Genomic DNA, 13,766 nt, shown 5'->3' on the forward strand with positions numbered 1-13,766 from the left:
CACTAACAGGGATGTAAACAAATTTGTGCACAATATCTGAGAGAAATAAGCTTTTTGTGCATATGGAACATTTCTGGGATCTTTTATTTCAGCTCATTAAACATGAGGCCAACACTTTACATGCTGCGTTTATATTTTTGTTCAGAATACAATGTTGTTGGTCCAACCTCAGTTTTCTCCAGAGTTACAGGCATTAAACTCTGTAACTGTTTTAAAGTCGTCTTTGGCCTCATTTTGAAATCCCTTAGTAGTTTGATTCCTCTCTGGAAACTGAGTTAGGAAGGACAACTGTATCTTTGCAGTGACTGGGTCTATTGATAAACCATCCAATGTCTGTATTTTTAACCATTTACCAATAGGTGCCCTTCTCTGCGAGGCATTGGAAAACCTCCTTTGAAAAACCTCCCTGGTCTTTGTGGTTGAATCTGTGTTTGAAATTCACTTTTCAACTGAGGGACCTTACAGATAATTGTATGTGTGGAGTACAGAGATTAGGTAGATATGGAACATTTATGTTAAACACAATTATTGCACACAGAGTGATTCCATGCAACTTATTATGTGACTTGTTAAGCACATCTCTATCCATGGTTTCTGGTTTGGGTAGGCTTTAATAGTCACAGTGGGTACAACATCTCCTACACATTTCCTGATAAACTCAGTCACTGAATCCGGGTATTCGTCGATATTATTCTCAGAGGCTACCCGGAACATATCCCAGTCTGTCTGATCAAAAAATCTTGAAGCATGGATTACTATTGGTCAGAACAGCGTTGAATAGTCCGTAGCACGAGTATTTCCTGTTTGAGTTTCTGCCTACAGGAAGGGAGGAGCAAAATGGAGTCATGATCAGGTTTGCCGAAGGGACGGCGGGAAGGGCCTTGTAGGCGTTTCAAAAAGCTGAGTAGCAGTGGTCCAATGTTTTGTCAGAGCGAGTGCTACATTAAATGTGTTGGTAGAACATCTGTATCGGCTTGATGGGGAGTATACACGGCTGTGACTATAACCAAAGATAATTCTCTTGGGAGATAATATGGTATTCTAGGTCGGGTGAACAAAAGGACTTGAGTTTCTGTATGTTATCACAATCACACCATGTGTAGTTAATCATGAAACATACACCCCCACCCTTCTTCTTCCCGGATAGATCTTTATTCCTGTCTGCGCAATGAACTGAGAACCCTACTGGAGCGGGTAAGGGTCCCCACTCCAGAGGCGCCACCTAAGTGGGCCAAGACTAAGTTGGAGCGGGGTCCATGTCCCGCACCAGAGCCGCCACCGCGTTGAACTGCCCACCCAGACCCTCCCCTATAGGTTCAGGTTTTGCAGCCGGAGTCCGCACCTTTGGGGGGGTGGGGGGGGGTACTGTCACGCCCTGACTTTAGAGATCCTTTTTATGTCTCTATTTTGGTTGGTCAGGGCGTGCGTTTGGGTGGGCATTCTATGTCTGGTGTTCTATGTTGTCCTTGTTTTGTATTTCTATGTGTTTGGCCTGGTATGGTTCCCAATCAGAGGCAGCTGTCTATCGTTGTCCCTGATTGAGAACCATACTTAGGTAGCCTGTTCCCACCTGTGTTTGTGGGTAGTTGTTTTCTGTTTTGTGTGTCGTCACCTTACAGAACTGTTCGTTTGTCATTTTTGTTCAGTGTTCAGTTGATTGATTAAAATATGAACACTTACCACGCTGCACCTTGGTCCTCTTCTCCTGACGACGTTCCTTACATGCATCTTGTTGCTGCAGTCGGACTAATGAGTACCCCAGTCACTGGCATAGAGCCACTAATCACACCATGAAACACCAAGGGGTTAATGAGGACTCTAAGGACACAGACTCCTCACCTCCTCCATACAGCTACTAGTGACTCAGCACTGTGCAGAAACTCACTCATTGTCCAGCCAATTAGACTAATCAACTAAAGTTTTACATTCTGAGTTTAGAACTGACTGACTAACATCAGACTAACATCAGACCATGGCTTTGATCTCATGTCAGGGATGCTGTGTGATGATGTAAACCTGACAAAGACCCTTACAGGTCAAAATATTGTTAATAAACTTGACGCATGCATTTGAATTCACAGGTGTACCTTGTTAAGTTAGTGTGGAATTTATTTTTATTCTTAGTTTTTTTCAATTGTTTAAGCACAATTTTGAAAACAGGGCCCGGTTTGTCAAAACACTACACACAATTAGCACAACCCTACACCAAAGTAGCACAACACTTCAGATCATCTGCAAAATGGAACACTTTTGTCAAAACTATACACGACTTCATAAAAATAATATTTTGTTACCATACGAAACACACATTTTATATGACTTCAATCTTTTTGAACCAGTTACACACTGCTGTTGCTAACCTAAAACACTTTTAGCAAGTCTAATTGTCAGTGATTAGAGTACTGTAAATGAAGTACACAGAGAAAGTGCAACTATACGAACACTACACCAATGCTGCAGACTGAGGAAAATATAATTTATTTCTCTCCATATACCCAAATAGGTCAACATGTCAACATGGAGAATCACAACAAAACATGTCCCAGTTTTCATACTACTACATTAGTGTGCATAACACTGTTAGCTCAGCAAACAGACAAACGTAAAATACTGTATCCAGTACAGGTTACAATTACAGTAAATAACAACAACAACAAACATAAAAAATTATCTGAAAAAAAAAACCTGACAATATTGTACAGAAAATACTACATTAAACATACTATACATCATCTCTTCGCCTAGCTGGATCTGTCCAGAGAATTTCATCAACATCACAAGCAATATCGACATTAGCAAGACAACGTGGGAAGAACCGTCTGGAATGTCGAATCCATCCTTGCACAGCTGCGGTGTCGACTTGGTCACAGGCGTCCTCCACGGCCTGAATGAGGGGTACCTGAGCCTGGGGATGGAGATCGTAAACCTTCCACCGCCATGCAGAGAAAAACTCTTCGATAGGGTTTAGAAACGGAGAGTATGGTGGAAGGTATAGTACTGTCAACTGTGGATGGTGTTGAAACCAGTTTTGGACCAAAGCAGAGCGGTGGAATGACACTGTCCCAGATGACTGTGTATTGCATCTGGTGCATTTCATTACCTGCTGTGACGATGTGGTGCAATCGGTCCAAAAATGCAAGAATGTGAGGTGTGTTGTAAGGGCCCATTTTGGCATGACGGAGGACAACCCCATGCTGTGAAATGGCAACGCAAAGGGTGATGTTACCCCCAAGTTGCTCTGGGACATTGATTATAGCCCTGTGGCCAATGATATTTCTGCCTCTCCTTCTTGCTTTTGTGAGGTTGAACCCTGTGTAACGGATGTGAAATGGCTAGCTAGTTAGCGGGTGCGCGCTAGTAGCATTTCAATCAGTTACGTCACTTGCTCTTAGACATTAAGTAGGGTTGCCCCTTGCTCTGCAAGGGCCGCGGCCTTTGTGGAGCGATGGGTAACGATGCTTCGTGGGCAACCGTTGTTGATGTGTGCAGAGGTTCCCTGGTTCGCGCCCGTGTCGGGGCGAGGGGACGGTTTAAAGTTATACTGTTACATTGGTGCCGTGACCCGGATCACTGGTTGCTGCGGAAAAGGAGGAGGTCGAAAGGGGGGTGAGTGTAACGGATGTGAAATGGCTAGCTAGTTAGCGGGTGCGCGCTAGTAGCATTTCAATCAGTTACGTCACTTGCTCTTAGACATTAAGTAGGGTTGCCCCTTGCTCTGCAAGGGCTGCGGCTTTTGTGGAGCGATGGGTAACGACGCTTCGTGGGCGACCGTTGTCGATGTGTGCAGCGGGTCCCTGGTTCGCGCCCGTGTCGGGGCGAGGGGACGGTTTAAAGTTATACTGTTACACCAGCCTCATTAATATATATGAATTCATGCAGGATTTCCTCAGCATCCATCTGCAAAACTCCCTGAAATACAGTGAAAGACAAGATTGTGTATTTCAGGATCGGTCTAGTATACAGTCAATGTAAAAAAGTAATGTGTGCAGTATGCAACATCATAGTGCTAAAGTGAACAATACAAACCTCCACATACTCATGCCGCAGCCGTTTGACCATCTCTGAATTCCGCTCAAAAGGCACTCGATAAAGTTGTTTCATTTGAACCTGATGTCTTTTCAGGATGCGTGCCAGTGTTGACTGAGAGACGTGATGGATATTATTGAAAATGGCATGGTCACCGATAATGTTGGCTTGTAGTTCTCTGAGCCTGATAGCATTATTGGCCAAAACCATGTTTATTATCTCTCTCTCTTGTTCTTGCCCTTCCTCCTTGTCGTTCCCAACCCTCAATCCTATGTAGAGAATAATACATGTAACTTACTGTACAATGTCACAGGAAGGGGTATCACAAGTGCTGATATGGTGCATACAATAAGCGGCTGATTACTGTAACTGTAGACAGATCTTTTACCTGTTTTCCTGTCGAAAGTCCTTATGACAGATGCCACTGTATATCTGCTAAGATTTGGCTGAACTCTTAGTTCAGCCTCCCTCAGTGTCAATCCGTGGTTCACAACATGGTCCACTAGTGTTGCACGAATGTCATTTGATAAGTTTGGTCCTCTTCTTCTTTGTGCACGTTCTCCTCCTGCTTCAGGTCTTCCTCGACCTCTGGCTCGGCCTCTGGCTCGGCCTCTGGCTCTGGCTCTGGCTCTGGCTCTGGCTCTGGCTCTGGCTCTGGCTCTGGCTCTGCCTCTGGCTCTGCCTCTGGCTCTGCCTCTGGCTCTGCCTCTGGCTCTGTGTACTCCTCCTCTCAACCTCACTCTTCTTCTGACTCCTTCCATTTTGGTTGGAATGGCCTCTGGCTCGGCCTCTGGCTCTTCCTCTGCCTCTTCCTCTGCCTCCTTCTCCTCCTCTGTGTACTCCTCCTCTCAACCTCACTCTTCTTCTGACTCCTTCCATTTTGGTTGAAGGCAGGTGAACCTACCTGCTGCATTTTTATAGTGCTTAAACCTGATTGGTGTGTCTACAATTTAGCAATCATGTGTTTGTGCACCTGATGGCTGTGTTTAACAGATTGGCTCATAGGTGTGGTAATTTGACAGTCAGTGCTTTGGAATTGCAAGGAAGTGACATCATGATATACTTCTGTGTCTGATGTATACAAGTGTGTTTAGTGTTTTGCAAATCACTGTGTGTAATGTTTTGCAAATAGTGTGAAGCTGACAATGTGCTTACAGTTGTGCAAATCTAGCCTTGTGGTTTGGTCCTTGAGTGTAAGGTTTTGCTAATTGTGGGAAAAGTTAAATTTTAGTGTGTAAGCAATCGTAAAAAACTGTAATGCATTTGAGCCAACCAGTTGTGTTGGGACAAGGGTGGTATACAGAGATAGTCCTATTTGGTAAAATACCAAGTCCATATTATGGCAAGAACATGTCAAATAAGCAAAGAGAAACGACAGTCCATCATTACTTTAAGACATGAAGGTCAGTCAATACAGGACATTTCAAGAACTTTCTTCAAGTGCAGTCACAAAAACCAACAATCGCTATGATGAAAGTGGCTCTCATGAGGACCACCACAGGAATGGAAGACCCAGAGTTACTTCTGCTCCAGAGGACAAGTTCATTAGAGTTACCAGCCTCAGAAATTCCAGCCAAAAAAAGCTTCACAGAGTTCAAGTAATAGACACATCTCAACATCAACTGTTCAGAGGAGACTGCGTGAATCAGGCCTTCATGGTAGAATTTCTGCAAAGAAACCACTACTAAAGGACACCAATAATAAGAAGAGACTTGCTTGGGCCAAGAAACACGAGAAATGGACATTGGATCGGTGTTAACCTGTCCTTTGGTCTGAAGTTCAAATGTGAGATTTTTGGTTCCAACCGCCATGTATTTGATAGACGCAGAGTAGGGGAATGGATGATCTCCGCATGTGTGGTTCCCACCATTAAGCGTGGAGTAGGTGTGATGGTGTGACACTGTTGGTGATTTATTTAGAATTCAAGGCACACTTAACCAGCATGGCAACCACAGCATTCTGCAGCGATACGCCATCCCATCTAATTTGTCCAGAATATATTTATGAAATATAAAACTTGAGCACATTATAGAACATGGCATACATTTAAAAATATTTGTTAATTTAATATATCTTTTGCTTTTCTTTACCTCTGGTACCTTAGCATTAGGTCGCCAAAGTGGAGTTTGAATGCAAAAGTTAAATAATTGAGTTGTAGTTTAAAATAAATTGTGCAGCTCTTGAGGTATAGCCTACCTGTCACTTACGAAACATAGTAAGTTTAGTTGTGTGTATTTCAAAAATAGACCCAGCCCGCCTTCAACTGACAGAGCAGCCGTTGCAATTTAGAATTTTCTTCTGATGAAGGAGAAGAACAGCAGTCACCACCAAAAATCTTTTTCATGGCTAATGGAATTCATTTGATTGTATTTTCATAATATTGGTCCATCTTGGTACACATTTGTAGCAGGTACACTCATCATGAGAACACTCTTCTGGTCTTGGTGGATGGAATATTGAAGCACCGTTAGGTGCAGCTCGTTGCATTTCTTGCAGGGTCGTCTGAGGTGGCAAGCCTCTAGTTTGTGGGATAGTACGCACTTCCAACACTGTTGTCTATCCTTTATCCACTCAATGATCTGTCCTGTGTTCAACTTCTTGAACTCGGGACAGACGGTGAGGTAGTGTTTGATGTCACAGTGAGAAGAGTATGGCTTGGAAGGGTGGATTGGATGATGCAGGCTCCTAAGAGCTGGGGTCTTTGCTAGAGTTGAAGTAGATCGAAGTGTATCTCTCCTTTGGTCTAGAAGAGGCACGCTGGTTTCCTTTGCTGGCACGGGCATGTCATATTTGTAGAGGGCCGCAGCTCTCCCACTTAACCTGGGACTTCCTCTGCAACCAGGCTGCCAGGTCAGATAAGGTGTACATTTTGTCTGTGCCTGTCTAGAGAATGCTGTGAGTAAAGCAATACTCTACGATGGCATTCCGGTAGTTCTGTGGCATCTTGCTTAAGAGTCGGTCGACATGGGATCCGCATCTGAACATCTGAACTTGCTCATCGTGTTGTCTAGGACCATTTGGAGGAGGGCAAAGTCACTCTCTCTGCCACTCTCAAAATGGGGCAACAACGGCTTTGGGATGTCATGTGAGGAGGCAATCAGCTGTCCATGCAAAGTGGCAAAGCAGGCGCATGGTAGGGTGATGTTTGGTCCGGAGGAGTGTATGGCGCTGCTGGATTGGGATAGGGCATGCCTAGGCCCGGAGGGGAGTAGTGTTCTGCTGGAATGGGATAACCCAGAGCGATGTAGGGTGCTACTAGGGCTGTTACGGTGACATATTACCGCCACACCGATGGTCATGAGTCATGACTAATAGCCTCCAACACTCTACTCAGCAAATTGGATGCAGTCTATCAGTGCCATCCGTTTTGTCACCAAAGCCCCATATACTACTCACCACTGCGACCTGTATGCTCTCGTTGGCTGGCCCTCACTTCATATTCGTTGCCAAACCCACTGGCTCCGGGTCATCTATAAGTCTTGCTCGGTAAAGCCCCGCCTTATCTCAGCTCACTGGTCATCATAGCAGCACCCACCCGTAGCATGCTCTCCAGCAGGTATATTTCACTGGTCACCCCCAAAGTAAATTCCTGCTTTGGCCGCCTTTCCTTCCGGTTCTCTGCTGCAAATGACTGGAACAAATTGCAAAAATCACTGAAGCTGGAGACTCATATCTCCCTCACTAGCTTTAAGCACCAGCTGTCAGAGCAGCTCACAGATCACTGCACCTGTACATAGCCCATCTGTAAATAGCCCATCCAACTACCCTCATCCCCATACTGTTATTCTTATTTTTTTGCTCCTTTGCACCCCAGTATCTCTACTTGCACACTCATCTTCTGCACATCTATCACTCCAGTGTTTAATTGCTAAATTGTAATTATTTCGCCACTATGGTCTATTTATTTCCTTACCTCCCTTATCTTTCCTCATTAGCACACTGTATATATACTTTTTTTCTATTGTGTTATTGACTGTACGTTTGTTTATTCCATGTGTAACTCTGTGTTGTTGTTTGTGTCGCATTGCTTTGCTTTATCTTCGCCAGGTCGCATTTGTAATTGAGAACTTGCTCTCCATTAGCCTACCTGGTTCAATAAAGTTGTGAAAAAAAACCCACTAAGGTAACTTGCCTAAACGACTACCGACCCGTAGCACTCACGTCTGCAGCCATGAAGTGCTTTGAAAGGCTGGACATGGCTCACATCAACACCATCATCCCAGAAACCCTAGACCCACTCCAATTTGCATACCTCCCAAACAAATCCACAGATGATGCAATCTCCATTGCACTCCACACTGCCCTGTCCCACCTGGACAAAAGGAACAGCTATGTGAGAATGCTGTTCATTGACTACAGCTCAGCATTCAACAAAATTGTACCCTCAATGCTCATCACTCAGCTAAGGATCCTGGGACTTAACACCTCCCTCTGCAACTGGATCCTGGATTTCCTGACGGGCCACCCCCAGGTGGTAAGGGTAGGTAGCAACACAGCTGCCATGCTGATCCTCAACACTGGAGCCCCTAGGGGTGCATGCTCAGTCCCCTCTTTTACTCCTTCTTCACCCACTTCTGCATGGCAGGCACGACTCCACATCGACACAACACCATCATTAAGTTTGCAGACGACACAACAGTGGTAGGCCTGATCACCAAAAACGACGAGACAACCTATAGGGAGGAGGTTAGAGACCTGGCCGGGTGGGGCCAGAATACCAACATATCCCTCAACGTAACCAAGACAAAGGAGATGATTGTGGACTACAGGAAAAGAGGACAGAGTACGCCCCCATTCTCATCAACGGGGCTGTAGTGGAGCAGGTTGAGAGCTGTCCACATCACCAACAAACTAGAATGGTCAAAACACACCAAGACAGTTGTGAAGAGGGCACGACAATGCCTATTCCCCCTCTGGAAGCTAAAAAGATTTGGCATGGGTCCTGAGATCAACAAAAGGTTCTACAGCTGCAACATCGAGATCATCCTGACTGGTTGCATCACTGCCTGGTACGGCAATTGCTCGGCCTCCGACCGCAAGGCACTACAGAGGGTAGTGCGTACGGCCCAGTACATCCCTGGGTTAAGCTTGCCTGCCATCCAGGTCCTCTACAACAGGCGGTGTCAGAGGAAGGCCTTAAAAATCAACGACCCCAGCCACCCCAGTCATAGACTGTTCTCTCTACTACCACATGTCAAGCGTTACCGGAGTGCCAAGTCGAGGACAAAAAGTCTTCTCAACAGTTTTTACCCCCAAGCCATAAGACTCCTGAACAGGTAATCAAATGGCTACCCGGACTATTTGCATTGTGTGCCCCCCCAATCCCTCTTTTACGCTGCTGCTACTCTCTGTTTATCATAAATGCACAGTCACTTTAACTATACATTCTTGTACATACTACCCTCAATTGGCTCGACCAACTAGTGTTCCCGCACATTGGCTAACCGGGCTATCTGCATTGTGTCCCACCCCCACCACCGCCACCCCCTCTTTACGCTACTGCTACTCTCTTTTCATCATATATGCATAGTAACTTTAACCAACCATCTACATGTACATACTACCTCAATCAGCCTGACTAACCAGTGTCTGTATGTAGCCTCACTACTTTAATAGCCTCGCTACTGTATATAGCCTCGCTACTGTTTTTCACTCTTTTTACTGTTGTTTTTATTTCTTTACTTACCTATTGTTCACCTAATACCTTTTTTGCACTATTGGTTAGAGCCTGTAAGTAAGCATTTCATTGTACACCTGTTGTATTCGGCGCACGTGACAAATAAACTTTGATTTGATTTAAAGCATCAGCCACGCTCAATACATATAGATTATTTTCTTAAAACACATAGGGTGTGTCTATATAGCGCTATGGAAAAATACACATTTAAATAATTCGACCAAACGATTAGTTGAAAGAACGCACGACTTTCGATCAACCAAGATTTTTGTTATTGTTGGGGACAGCCCTAATTGTAATGTACATTTTATTATGTAGAGATTGTTATCTTTTTGAATATATTTGAATATTGTATTAACTCACCACCCAAACCTTTGATACAAGACGCGCATGCACTTCCCCAGAATCTTTTCACGTGTCTATTTTCAAAGGATGGAGCTAAGAACATTAACAACTTCCTAGTCAAAAACACTATAACAACATGGAAGAAAATGAAGAGGATTCTATAAGAACCAATACCATCACTCCGTAAAAACATACCCCTCTGGAGCAATCCTTGGAAAGCTTTTCAGAATTCACCGATAAATTGGCCCACATGGAAAACTAAAGGCACAGAAACTGTAAAGGATGTGGTACTAGGAAATACCATTATTTCCATGACAGAATTAAAAGGCAATTTTGGACTGACCAGTGAAGACATTTTCAAATATGCATATATTTAAAACTTAAACATTTTATATCACAAAATATAGACCTGAAAGCTTTTGGACATCGGAGCAATGTTGAGGGACTCCTATTTGAGTCATAAAAAGATACTCATATGATAGGTAAGATATACAAAACCTTGCAGAGAGCTTATCCACCTGACAATCTCTTAGAAAAATATATTATTACTATACTATAAACTATTAGAACCAAGACATAAAAATAACTGATATTGCCACAAGATGGAGGGAATGTTGGAACATAACAAACACAATTACAGTTTTTATTTATTTATTTATTTTACCGTTATTTTACCAGGTAAGTTGACTGAGAACACGTTCTCATTTGCAGCAACGACCTGGGGAATTAACAGTTAACAAAAATGTGTGCTTAATCCGGTATAAACTTATGTATAGAATGTATTATACAAGAGATAACATTCCCAAATTCTACAGCAGAATGGCACATTCATGTCTTAAGTGTAAAACTAACAATGACTCAATAATTCATGCCTTCTGGGAGTGCTATAAAGTCAAAAAGTTATGGGCAGAGTTAGAAAGCTGTCTGTCAGAAGTCTTATAATGTAAGTTCACTTTTAATCTGTCTTTCTGCATATTATTTCATGACATGGCATATGGGTGTACGGTGAGAGACCCAATGGGTTGAACAATATTATTTTAGTCACTTACTGTATATTGAATAAGTTATTACTTAACCTGTTGGGGATGGGGGCGCTGTTTAGACTATTTATGCTAATGTGGCTAATTTTTTAAACGGCTTCCCACAAAATCCTTGATCGTACAATATGCATATTATTATTATTATTGGATAGAAAACAGTCTATAGTTTCTATAGGAGTTGAAATTTTGTCTCTAAGTGGAACAGAGCCCATTCTACAGCAATTTCCCTGACATGGAGTCAGATTTGAGAAACGTTGGCCACTTTTCTGAAGTCATTTAAACGGGCACTGTCGTTGCTATGACTATACGGACACTTCTTACGTCTTCCCCTGGATGCCTTTACGTGATGACGATTCCAACGGGCTCGATTGCTCGTTCACAGGCCCTACAAATGAAAAAAACCTTTAGCTAGCAAGTCTTTTCTTGCTGCGTAACGCGCGTGGAAGACACCGACCCTCTCCTGTTCCAAGCGTTAGTTTAGCCTGTTATATTTCTCCGGTCATCTTTTCACTGTTATAGGAGTTACAAACATCACAAAGTAGTTAATTTAAAGCGTTTTATAGCAATTTATATCCGTTTAGTGCGATTTTGGGACATTTATTTTTGCAACGATGTGAAAAGTTGGGAACGCTTTTCAGTTCATCCCGAACGTAGTTGACATTTCCACATGGCAAGAGGACAGCTTTCCACCAAAAGACGATTTCTCCCAAGAAAGGATCCTTTGCCCAAGATACTGATGGAAGAACAGCTCAAGGTAGGACATTTTTATTATGATAAATCGTGTTTCTGTCGAAACATTTTAGTGGCTTAGGACGCCATGTTTTTTGACGTAGCTTCGCTTGGCGCAAACTGTATTGAAAAGTAAGGATAAATTAAAAAATGTAATAACGCAATTGTATTAAGAATTAAATTGTCTATCAATCCCTGTCCACCCTATATTTTTTAGTCACGTTTATGAGTATTTATGTATAAGAGTAGATCACTGTCTAAGTGGCGCAAGGACGTTTTCTTTACCAGCTTGTCTACATTTCACATTGTCTAACCATGATTTTGGTGGCTAAATATAAACATTTTCGATCAAACTGTATATGCATGTTGTAATGTGATGTTACAGGAGTGTCATCGGAAGAATTCTGAGAAGGTTAGTGAAAAAATTAATATCTTTTGGCGATGTTGACTTTTATCGCTCACTTTGGCTAGAATCAATGCTGGGCTGCTAATTGCTATGTGCTAAGCTAATATAACGATTTATTGTGTTTTCGCTGTAAGACACTTAGAAAATCTGAAATATTGTCTGTATTCACAGGATCTGTGTCTTTCGATTCGTGTATGCTGTGTATTTTTACGAAATGTTTGATGATTAGTAGTTAGGTAAACACGTTGCTCATTGTAATTATTCTAGTCCATTTGTGATGGTGGGTGCAATTGTAAACTATGCCATATACCTGAAATATGCACTTTTTTCTAACAAAACCTATCCCATACCATAAATATGTTATCAGACTGTCATCTAATGAGTTTTTTTGTTGGTTAGGGGCTATAAATATCTTAGTTTAGCCGAATTGGTGATGGCTACTGGTGTTGGTGGACAAATAAAAGATGGTGGATTATGCTAATGTGTTTTTAGGTAATAGATGTACATCTTTACATATTGTGTCTTCCCTGTAAAACATTTTAAAAATCGGAAATGTTGACTGGATTCATAAGATCTGTGTCTTTCATTAGCTGTATTGGACTTTAATGTGTGAAAGTTAAATATTTTAAAAAAATATTTTTTTTGAATTTCGCGGCACTGGTTTTTCAGTGGGGGGGGGGGGGGGGGTGTGCCGCTAGCGCCACGCTGATCCTAGACAGGTTAAAACCTCTACGGACCACCCATCCCGGATCCGGGATCATTGTCATCAGAAACGCTGACTAGAATAGCCTAGCCTAGCACCACAGGGATATAATGTAATTTCATGAAATCACAAGTCCAATACAGCAAATGAAATATAAACATCTTGTGAATCCAGCCAACATGTCCGATTTTTAAAATGTTTTACAGCGAAAACACAACATATATTTATGTTAGCTCACCACAATATCCAGAAACACACCGCCATTTTTTCACAGAAAAGATAGCTTTCACAAAACCCACAAAGAGAGATAAAATTAATCACTAACCTTTGAACAACTTCATCAGATGACAGTCATATGACATCATGTTATACAATACATTTATGTTTTGTTCGATTATGTGCATATTTATAGCCACAAATCGCGCCATGTTCAGAAATGGATCCAAAATAGCGAAAGTAATTACAGATAGCCACGTGAAATACAGAAATACTCATCATAAACTTTGATGAAAGATACATGTTTAATATATAATTGAAGATACACTGGTTCTTAATGCAACCGCTGTGTTAGATTTAAAAAATAACTTTAGTAAAAAGCACAGCATGCAATAATCTGAGACAGCGCTCAGCCATTCTCCGCCATGTTGGAGTCAACAGAGTCAACAGAAATACGAAATAACATCATAAATATTCCCTTACCTTTGATGAACTTTCATCAGAATGCAGTGCCAGGAATCCTAGTTCCACAATAAATCGTTTTTTTGTTTTATAATGTCTACTACTTCTGTCGAATTAGCAACTTTGGCTAGCATGTGTCGTTCACGTGTCCAGAGAACTTTA

The sequence above is a fragment of the Salvelinus fontinalis genome, chromosome 2 (assembly GCF_029448725.1).
Source record: "Salvelinus fontinalis isolate EN_2023a chromosome 2, ASM2944872v1, whole genome shotgun sequence".
Lineage (NCBI taxonomy): Eukaryota > Metazoa > Chordata > Actinopteri > Salmoniformes > Salmonidae > Salvelinus > Salvelinus fontinalis.